Source organism: Lynx rufus, unplaced genomic scaffold, assembly GCF_022079265.1.
Source record: "Lynx rufus isolate CCGP_SWC_20201006 ecotype Redwood Valley unplaced genomic scaffold, mLynRuf1.p SCAF_19, whole genome shotgun sequence".
Classification (NCBI taxonomy): Eukaryota; Metazoa; Chordata; class Mammalia; order Carnivora; family Felidae; genus Lynx; species Lynx rufus.
In genome coordinates, this window is record NW_025814833.1 from 23,433,799 (window position 1) to 23,445,114 (window position 11,316).

Here is an 11,316-nt window from a genome sequence, read left to right on the forward strand (position 1 = left end):
CTTGATCTCACGAATGGTGAGATCATGACCTGAGTCAAGATGAAGAGCCACTTGCTCAATTGCCTGAGCCACCCAGGTGCCCCTCTCCTGCTTTCTGTTCTTCTAAAATCTGACGAGTAAGATCTGCTTCCTTAGGGCTGTTCTCCCAGGCCTTTGCCCTGTAGACTCCTGTGGCTGTGTCCCCACGGGGAGGAGGCACAAAGGCCTAGGTCTTGGCCTGCTGGGAGTTGGGGAATAAGCCTGTTTCACTTTTCACCTGGGCTGGAGACAGGCAAGGATGCCAAGTCTAGAAGTTGCTTTTCTTCCAGAGTCAAATGACTTCCCCTCAGCACCAGTCCCTTTAAGATGAGAGGGAAGCCAAAAGAGGAGATCTTTGATGTTGTTCAATTGAGAAATCCATCAGGTGGGAGCCAGCCAGGAAATGCCGGAGTGAAGGGGTCTCTGGTTGTTGCACTAGTAGGGCTGCTGCCTGAGCTTTGTTTTTTGATAGCAAACGTTCCCTGACATAAACACAGGCAGAGCAGGGAATAACAACATTCAGTCCCCAAACAAACAAAACAGGAATGGGACCTGCCTCTCACGGCAACGGCTCTCAATGTAGTGATGTGGCTCAAGGGGCCTTCACTGTGGTATTTCCTGTCTTGAACATGATGGATTTTCCATTCTTTCCCTGAATGAACACCCACCTCAGAGCTTAGAGGCTGGCAGTGGGGCTCCTCAAGGCCCCCTGGAAATGGGCAACACTGTCTCAGCTGTGCCTGGACTCAGAGGGAGCATGCCTCCTTTCTTGAGTCAGGCCTGAGATGAGTGCTTCCACTGAACCCCTCAAAGCTCCCCAAGACCCATTCCCCTCAAGTGCTCGAAGACTTAGCTTGAAAGCACCTTCATTTTCTACTTCATCTTGGACTACTCCCCTTCATACACCAGACGCTGTAGCCATAACAGACTTATCTCTGCTTTCCATGAGGAGATTGTGTTTTCTTACATCCCTGACTCTCTGCTCATTCTGTTCCTTGGACCACTGGGCCCCCACCATTCTGTGCCTCTGCCCATCTGAGAGGCAGTGGTTATGAGCATGACTCTAAGTTTGATTCTGGGTTCCATCACTTACTTTGTGGCCTTGGGCAAGTCATTTAATCTCTCTGTGCCTCCATTTCTGCAATGTTAAATAAGGGTGGTGATAGCACTTACTTCATAGGATTGTGGTTAGCCCTAAATGAGTTACTATTTTTAGTGTACTTGGAAGAGTGTCTGGTACATAGGTAGCACTGTATAAAGTGTTAGGAATTGATCTCCAAATCATACTCCCTTTCAAAGTTCAGTTCAAATGCCATCTCCTCCATGAAATCTTCCTGACCTTCCAGATGGAGATGCTCTCTCTCTCCTCTAATTTCCCATAGCCCCTTAGCCGGATCTGTCCTGGGAACCTAACTACTTGGTGTTGTAACAATGTAAGCACAGGTATCAGCTACCTGAGGGCTGGGACCCATTCTGTAACTTTCACAGGATCTTACACTCAATAGGTGCTCCATAGATGCTTGGTGAATGATTGAATGGAGCTGAGAAGGATCCAGGGACAATGCAACTCTTCTTCAACCAAGGCTGGCTTCCCCAGGGGAAGGTGAGGGACCCATAATCAGCAAGTCATGTGTATAACTGGCCCCTAGGCCAGCCTGCCATCTGGATCCATAGGCACCCCCACCCGGACTGAGACAGTGCAGCTGGCTCATGTGGATCCATCTCTACTCCCTGGTCAGGACTTCCTTGTGAGCATTTGCAAGGCTGGGGCACAGTCAATGGAACAGAGTGAAGGGATGCACCAAGATGCCTCCATCATGTTGTCCCCTGACAGTAGCCATGAGGCACATTGGACTGGATCTCGGCTGCTCTATGCCCACTCTGATCCTGGGATTCTCTGTCCATAGTAGAGCCAAATAAATCCAGAACTTAGAGCCAAATGCCATACATTTCCTTTCCCCAAAATGCAGCTCACTGCTCCTCTTTCCATATGATTGACTCAGTTCCTTCTGACCTGGGGCCTTCAGAGGCTGCCCATTTTCTTTCCTTCCTCGTCAGGGATTATGGACACATCCAGCACCTCCTTGAGTAAGGCCCATATAGATTGAAGCTAGACTTGGGTCCTGCAATGGTGCTGAGTTGTTTTCTTGGTAGCCCCAAGCACCCTTATATACTTTAAAGTACTCAACGCTCTGACTTCTGTTCTTTGCCTGTCCACCTCTTGCTGAAATGACTTCTCTGTGAGCTTCAAGTGACCATAGCTTTTTTATATATTTCACAGCACCTAGCATGGTGGGGGTGGAGGTTGGTCTTGCATGTAGTAGAGGCTTCCTTAATTCTTTTTGGTTTAATTGCTGACTTAAAGGCTTGGAAGAGGGAAATAAAACTACAATCACTCTGATCATATTCTTAACTTCTAAAACTCTGATCATGTTAGTGGATCCATGAATTACCAGACCCCTTCATGACCCTTGGGATCTAAACATTATTATGAGCTGCCCTCCACCCCATACCATGATTTGTGCAAGCCAAGAGCCCTGTCCAAGGTATTCATGAATTTCTTGGAGTAGAGGAATAGGAAAGATTTATATTCTTTTTTTTTTTTTGTAAGTAGGCTCCACACTGAACATGGGGCTTGAACTCATGACCCTGAGATCAAGAGTCACATATTCTATCAACTGAGCCCACCAGCAACCCCAGAAGATTTATATTCTTGTGGCTTCCTCTGCTGCCCAGGTTTCTGCAGCTTGGGGCATGGTCTCTGCTTTCACTGCATTGACCAAGGCATGAAACCTTGACCCTTCGTCAATTCCCACCAAGTAAAGGAAAGAATTTACTGAAGGTTTTTGGTGGGTGGAATCCTGGGCAAGAGATCACATCACACACTGATCACTGACTTTCTTCATCTCTTTGGCTCCTTTATCCCTCTTCTCCTCTGCTCCTTACCCTTTCCCTTCAAGGTTTCTGAGGTTGCTACAAATTCATCCCCCACTTCTGAAGCCTTGGTACCTATTAAGTGTGTGAAGATTGGAGGTAGGTATCACTTTCCTCAAGAACCTAAGTCTTTTTGCTGACATAGATAGTTCTTACCCTGTACTTCATACTAAATAATGAAATTTTCTCAACCTCATTACATGAGCAAGATTCTTCCCCTCTCTGGGCCTTGGTTCCATGATCTATAAAATGGACTAAAACCACTAGATCAGTTCTGTCCAATAAAAATACAGTGTAAGCCACATACATAATTATAAACTCTCTAACAGCCACATTAAAAAAAAATAAACAGGTGAAATGAGTTCTTTTTTATCCTCTCGGGGAGCAATGGGGGAGCTAGTATAAAATTTTGTAACAGCATTATTGAGGTGTAAATGACATGATTGCAACTATTTAAGGTGTACAGTTAAAATTTTGAAATATATATACATCTGTGAAACCATCCCCACAATCAAGAAAGTGTCTTTGTGCCCTTTGTAATTATATGTTTAATAATATATTTTAGTTAAACCAATATATCAAAAATATTGTCATTTATATATGAATTCAACATGAAAATTATTGAGATATTTAGCTTTTTTTATATTAAGTTTTCAAGTTCCAATGTGTTTTACACAGACAGCATGTTGTGTTTTGCACTAGCTACATTTCAAGTGCTCCATTGTGACACTAGTGGCCATTTTGGACAGTGGAGATCTACATGATCTTTCAGCAGCCCTCCCTCTCTCTCTGTCTGAAGGGCGCCCTATGTCTGTATCTCCCCCGTGCATTTCCTGAAGTGTGTCCTCATCTTTGGTCTTCAGGCTCTACAATGCTTGTGTCCCTGAATCATTTCAGCTGGTCCGGTCTAAATGGGCTCCAGCTCTGTGCTGTGTACCTCGGGGGTTGTGAGCAGGCTGCTTCCCAGTGTTCAAGGTGGCTTGAGCCAAGTGTTGCTGCTGTGTGCACAGCCCAGGTGCTGGCCCCTAGGGCAACCTGCCATCTGGATCCATAGGCGCCACCACCTGGAATGAGACATCCAGAGGAGGGCCACTGGTTGGAACCCCTCTTAAGTAATCAATTCCAGAACAGACTTGGGATGGAGCCATCTGTCAACCCCAGAGTTAAGGTAGATCAGTTATGAGGTGCATTATTAATAATAAAGTATGGAACTTTGCAACGAGTGACTTTTTATTATTAACGAGTTTGGATTCAGGATTATTATAACAGTGGGGTTAGAGTTACCCCTGGAACAAGGTCACTTTCACTCGAGCAGAGCTTCTGAAATGGGAGAGACAGGGTGGTGTCATACCTTTGTGCTGGGAATTGCACATGACCCCCAGTCTGTCTTCCCTTTGCGGAGCCCTTGAGCAACCATGAAGGATCACTGATAGGTGTGGCCATGATTACTACAAATTTGTGTTGGGGAGGTAGTAGTTACCACAATCTGAGTATGTCAATGGGAGCATGTTTAGAGCGTGTTATGGCGCAAAGAAGGTTGAGAAGTTCTGGAACAGTGTACCGAGGTGGGATAGGTTTCCCAGAATGAGAGGCCTCAATTTGTCTGGGGCCTGGTGCTGTTCACGGAGGCACTTAAGGAAGACATAGAGGCTGGGCAGTGCCCTCCCAGGCCGAGCTAGGCAGGCTGCAGTGACAGGGTGGGAGGGCGAGCAATCTTCCAGTCCCAAATACATTCAGAACCAACCGCTCTTTTAGCAAAGGAAGTACAAGCTTGAGGTCAGGCAAGGAAAGAGCCATAGACAATCATCTTAAACTAACAAAACTTTCCTTTAGGCCCAAGGGGCACTCTGTTGTGGCATGGCTGAGCTGCCTGCCTTCCTCAGGGACAGCAAGGGAGACTGGGAGTGGGGGCTGCCTGGGCCCCCCAGCTCCCAACCGGTAGGACAGACATTTGGGGCCGGAGGGAAGCTGCAGCTTTTGCTTTTGCAGCTGCAGCGGCAGTGAAGAAAGCGGGAGGGCATCCTGAGGCGGGAAATGCCTATCAGTGTCATCCCCAGCTGCTTCCGGCTTCTTCCTTCAAGGATTCTGTGGCTCCTCTGTATCCCCGCCACCCCCTCTCCCATGCCCCAGGTTCTGGCAGGCAGCTGTGCACCCCTCTCAGGGTCCGCACGTCCCAGGTCCGCTGAGGGACTGTCAGCTCCCCATTGTTCTCTGGACTTCTCCAGCATTCCTTTGGCTCATGAGGGGAAATGCCTGAAGCTTCCCCCCACCTCCTCAGAGATGCTTGACCAAATAGTCACCACCATTCTTGGCTCCTCAAGGGATACTGTTTGAGAGTCTGGTTAGGCTGGCTGCATCACAAGTACACCTGCTGGAGGTCGCAGATGGAATCTGAGGGGCTAACTAGGCCTCTGTGGCTTGGGCTCACCCTAAAGGCCCCAGGAGGGCATCTTTCCCCTCTACCTCCTGAGCATACACACACAGTTACTCCACAGTTCACACACACACATTCCACCACCACCACCATACTCCCTATTCCCAATCCTACTCATTTCCACAGAGTTCCACACATGTTCTCATACATATGCCCCCAACCAGTCCATTTTTCCAGGGAAGATATCAGATGTGACAGAATCAGAAACTACATTTGCTGTGGGTGTGGACTGAGACTCTTCCAGAAAGCCTTCTTTGATGATAGGCAAAACTTCCTGGATGGAAGCTGCCCCCAAATTTCCCCTCCCACTATGCATCAGGCTTATAGGCACAGGGAGTACAGTAGAGAACACACCAGATAAAACCCCTGCCCTCCTGGAGTTTACATTCTAGTGTGGGGAGGGGAGAACAATAAATAAACAAGTAAAATGTATAATATGACACATGGTGATAAGTGCCATGGATAAAAAAGTAAAGGCACAAGAGAAAGGAGCAGTGAGTAGGGGAGGGTTTGTAATTTTAAATATGATGGGTAGGGAAGGTTTACTGAGATGATGAACATTTAAGCACATATTGAAAGATGTGAGAGAATAGACCCTGCTGATATTCAGGAGAAAACTATTCTGGGATAAGGAATAGTGAGTCCAAAGGCCCTGCTGTCATCTTCCCTCAGCTCCTTGCCACATGGAACTCTCCATAGGGCAGCTCACAACATGGCAGCCACCTTTCCCAGTGCAAGCAAGAGCGAGATGCTAAGTGAGTGTGAGAAAGACAGGAGTGAAAGTCTTACAGTCTAGCCTTGGAAATGACAGCACATTTCCATATTCTGGAAATTTGCCATATTCTTTTGTGATATTTTGCCATATTCTGCTTGTGAGAAGCAAGTCACTAGGTCTGGCCACACACTCAGGGAGGGATTAGATGAAGGTGGGGAATACCACGAGGCGGGGATCATGGGGACCATTCCAGAGGCTGCCTACCACAGAAGCCAGAGGGCTTAGGTGGGCACAGGATTAGTGGGATCAAATGTCTGCAGAGATGTCAAGGAGGATGAAGACCAAGGTGGGGTGGGGGGTAAAACCAGAGAGCAGGAATAGGAGGATAGGCTACAGACAGAGAAAATAAAGGCAGCTAGCAGACACCATTTATCTCAGAACTTTGCTGGTGTATGTCAGTGGAGGGACAGAGTTCTGAGCACATTTTAAGGCCAAGGGGGAGGCAAGGAGCCAGCAGAGAGGTGAACATTACAGATGGAAGGGGAAAGTGTGGAGCCAGACTCCTAGGAGAAGAGGCAAGGCATCATGTTATCTGCTGCTGAGCGTTTATATAGCACACTGTAGGTTTAAAAGCACTTTTACATATACATTCTGATTTGATCCTCATACCAACCCAGGGAGGTTGTCAGGGAAGATTATAGCATCACCCCCATTTTACAAATGAGGAAACAGGTGCAGAGAGGGGAAGTGGCTTTCCCAAGGTCAAATGGCCAGTACGTGTCTGAGTCAGGACTAGAAGTCACATATTCCATCTCTGGGTGTTTCAAGCCCAGTGCTGGCTCCTTACTAGGCCCCAGTACTTTCAGCATGCTCTTCCACAGCTCAAGAACCAACCTTGGCTCCCTTGTGCCTATAAAGCTGGAGAAACTTCCTTCCCCCAAGGGGACTAAATGAGGGACTAGAGTTTCAGTTAAAGCAGGGCAGACTACAGCTGGAAAGGAGTGAGAATTCCTTTACTGTCAAGGGGCTGTAACTCAATAAAATCAGATGGCTTTGGGGTGAGGGGGCAGTGGGGAAGCCCCTGCACAGTAGCTGGTGAGATGTAACCAGCACGGTCCATGGGACTCTGCTTAGGCCCAATGCAGCAGCGTGTGCAGGAGAGCTGCTGAGTCTCTGTAGGCCAAGCAAGGCCCCTCAGGGGAGGAGAAGCTTGCTGTCACTGTGGAAGTGCTGTACCCATGATTTCCTCTCCTAGCCACTCAGGGTCGCTGGCTCTCCAATTAGCTGATGAGCCCAGAGAGTGGCTGCTTTTATCCAGCTTCGCCAAGGCCTGTCTTACCCTTTTAGCTGAAGCCCCTCCAGCTTTGGGCAACATTTGGAAACTCACTGGGGAGATGGCAGTGTCCTTCTGGGAATCCCTGTCTCAGGCCACACCCCCTCTGTCACCATGGCCTTAGCCCTTTCCCAGGAGAGCTGGAGCACCTTGAGACTGGGGGCTGTGTCTCTCTCAAAAGGCAGGGAACCCAAGCCCTGCCATTCGTGAGCCCCAGGGCACACACAAATCACCATGAGCTTGGGAAGGGGACCAATGACAACTGGTCATCTGGAACCACCTGATATACAAGGGTTGTCAGAGACCTTCTAGAACCTCATTTTTTTGAAAAGGAAATTAAGCTAGAGAATAAGGAGGGATTTGGTCCAAGGTCACAGAGCTACTGAGAGGCCAAAGGTGAGGGCCACAGTTTGAAGGAGACTCGAAGCTAAGGAAGAAAGGACTACTAGGCAGCTAAGGCAGGAGTTCTTTTATTTTAAGTTTATTTATTTATTTTAAGAGAGAAAGAGATCACAAACAGAAGAGGGGCTGAGAGAGGGAGAGAGAGAATCCCAAGCAGGCTCTGCACAGTCAGCATAGATTCTGACATGGGGCTCAAACTCACGAACTGAGCCGTGAGATCATGACCAGAGCTGAAACCAAGAGCTGGACATTTAACCCACTGAGCTACCCAGGTGCCCCAATTCTTCTAAAGAACTGATCCAAGCAATGCTTGAAAAGTCATGGGAGTGGCATGCAGTAGGTGCTTAACAAATGCATCGTAAATAAATGAAAGTGTTGTTCCTGCAGAGTTGGGGGGTGGGGTGGGGCAGGAAAGGACCAGGCCACAGGGGTAGAAAACTCTGCCCTGCTCAGGGTCCTGCTGGGTCCACATCAGCGAGGCTGGAATGGCCAGTTGGGCTTTCTTCCCATGGGACCCAACTCTGATAAGACACTGGGGTGGTGGCGATGAGAGGGTGTTAGAGGGAAGCCCCACCCTTACTTGGGATGAAGTCTTCCCCCTTACTTTCCCCTTCAATTTTTATTCAGTGCTTACCTGGTGGCACGCAGTATTAGAAACACATGGACACACACACGCACACACACACACAGCACTGACATATGCGATCCCTATGAGGCAGGCACCACCAACTTCTCCATTTGACAGATCAAGAAACTGGCTCTGAGAAGCTTGAGTACTTGGCCCATAGTCTCTCCACTAATAAGTGGCCACCTGGTTTTAATGACCGTGCTCCTAACCATTAGACTGCGCTGCCTTTTGGCTGAGAAGGGCAGTTTGTAGTGGAGCTGCTGCCCCTACTAGTCATAGGCCCACTCACTCAAAAGCAGCCCTGTTTGGTGGTGGCATAGCAGTGTGTGTTTTGGGGTTGCCAGAGTCCCACATGCTTCCATACATCCTCTACCTGTCATGGGGCCTGAGGTGCTAGAACGAAAGGCCTATTAAGCCATTAGCCCCAATGAAGGCTTTGACATGAGTCTCTCAGACCTCTGCAGGGATAGCAGGGTCCTAATGAGACCACACCAGGATAGGAAAGTTTGGAAAGGAAAGGAGAAGGGGTGGACCCGGCAGCCTGTTGCCATCTCTTTTCCTTTAACACTTGTTAGACACCTACTCTGTGGCTGTGCAGGGGGCTGGTACTACTGCAGTGGGCCAAGGGGGCCTGACCCTGCAGTCACCCAGCTCACAGGCTAAGGAAGGGCAGAAACCAGCAAACGGTTACTCTGCAGTGTGACAGGGGCCAGCAAAGGGGCAGTGAGAGGGCATGGAGGCCCAGAGAGGAGCTGAGCCTACATCTCGTCCAAACTAGTCTAGGGTGCCAGGGAAAGTCCCCCCAAAAACTTGACTCTTTCAGTGGAGGTCTTGTTTGATTCTTGCCATGGCGGGGTCTACAGAGAAGACCCAGTGCAGTGAGTGAGTCACAGAGCTGGGACAGTCAGTGAGTCACACAACTGGGACCCAGAGTCAGCACTCGGACTCCCTGTCTGGTGCAGCAGAGCACGCGAAGACAAATAAGCTCCCATGAACGGGGAAGGTTGTGCAATGGAGGAGAGGTGTGAGGTGAGCAGGCTTAGAAAGAAAGCCATCCTACAGTAGATGGAGTCTAAAAGAGGGGAAGGATGTCTATGGGGAAGGGTGTGACCTGATAGAGCTCAGTGCCCTGTGAGTCCCAGTGAGGTCCTGGAAAGCCTCTGACCACAGCCTCCACACTTGCGTGGTTCCTGGGGGGCAGCTGAAGGAGGGCCACACTGACCAGGCCCATCGACTGTGGAGGTAGCTCTGTATGCTGCAGCCCCAGACCTTCCACAACATGGATGTGGCCTTCCCAGCACCTTCCCCTGAGTTGACATGGCAACTAGGAATCATTCCCGCCCCCCCCACCCCCCGCCATCCCAACTCAAGCTGTTTTGCCTGATATGGCCAGCAGCTGTGTGACTTGTGAAGAAATAACACATGTCTGGCCTTCAAGACTGGGTTTGCCCTTCAGTCATCCCTGATGGGGCAGAGTTAGATGTGGATATTAGTGGCGGGTGAGGCAGGTGGTAAGGGGTCTCTAGTGCTTCGAATGCATCCACTTGTTTCAGCTCAATGTCACCAGAGATAGGTTATGGGTCAGCATTCATCCCAGAATCCCCTGCTGGAGCTCATAAGGAGGCATCCCCCCTGAAGAGATGCCCGACTTTTAATAGACCCAAGCTTCAGTTCACCCCCAAAGCTTCCATTTTCCCATCTGCTAAATGAAGGTAATTATGCCTGGCTAAATAGCTTGTTATAAAGAAGAAATAAGATGACGTCTAACACAGAATGCATGTTCTAACAAAATGTCTAGCACAGAGTAGGTGCTCAAAAATGTCAATCTGAAGGGTCCATTCTAAACATTTTGCCTGCCCCTACGATAGAACCTTCTCTCCTCTCCAGATCCTTATTATAACGTCCATGAATAGATAGGAAGACAGAAGCCCCAGTGGTCTTTGGGAATCGATGAGCCCAAGCTAGAGGTCACTCAGAAATTCATAATTTCCAGGTCTATTGGATGTGGCCCTGCCAACATGAGACTCTTGGATTTTAGTGCTCGCTATATTGATGACCAGCTGTGGGGCATTGGTCAAGTCACCTGTCCTCTCTGGTCCCCATCCATACTGTCCTCATCTAGAGTAGTCCCCTGTTCTTATCTAGACTATGAGGGACTGGCCTAGGCCGGAGACTTTTCAGATTGTGTTCCACAGAAGGCTAGGTGCCTCAGGGCACACTGTGGTGTGGAGAAGGTAAGACTGAATGGGTGAGGCTGTGGTCCTCCAGATCTTCCTTTGGTGAGATTCATATGTGCCACAACTTTAAAGGTAGTTTGAAAAATCTGGGCCCATGCTCCTGGCTTCGCTAGGGGGAGATGGCCCCTGGCTGCTTCCTCAGCTCCAGAGTGCATGAGCCCTGTGGCCTGGGAGCAGCCATACCAAGAGATGCTCCTAGCCCCAAATGTGACCCAAAGTTCCCATTTTCTTCCATGCCAACCAGCCTGAGCCTTCTTCCTGCACCAGTCCTTCTTCTTGACAGTCCAAACTGCCTAAACCCAGGTTGCTTCAGCCAAATACCCTGAAGAGCAATATGGTGAGTGGGGCTGGGGTAGAGTGGGAGCCTCAGAATGGGAATAAGCACTGGCAAACTCTTTCTCTTGGGAGGGAACAGCAGGACACCGGGCCAGTGGCCTGCCTCCCAGGGTGTTCTTACTGAGTGTGGAGGGTGAGGATCTAATCTGCATTTGGGACAAAGCCTACCCAGTGCTTGAGTGTTGTTGTCATGGAGACTCAGAAAGGTGTTATTAGCATCTTTTCAACTCGTTGGCCCTGTGTGGTCCAGTCCCTTGCAATCTTAGCAGTAGCGCACCA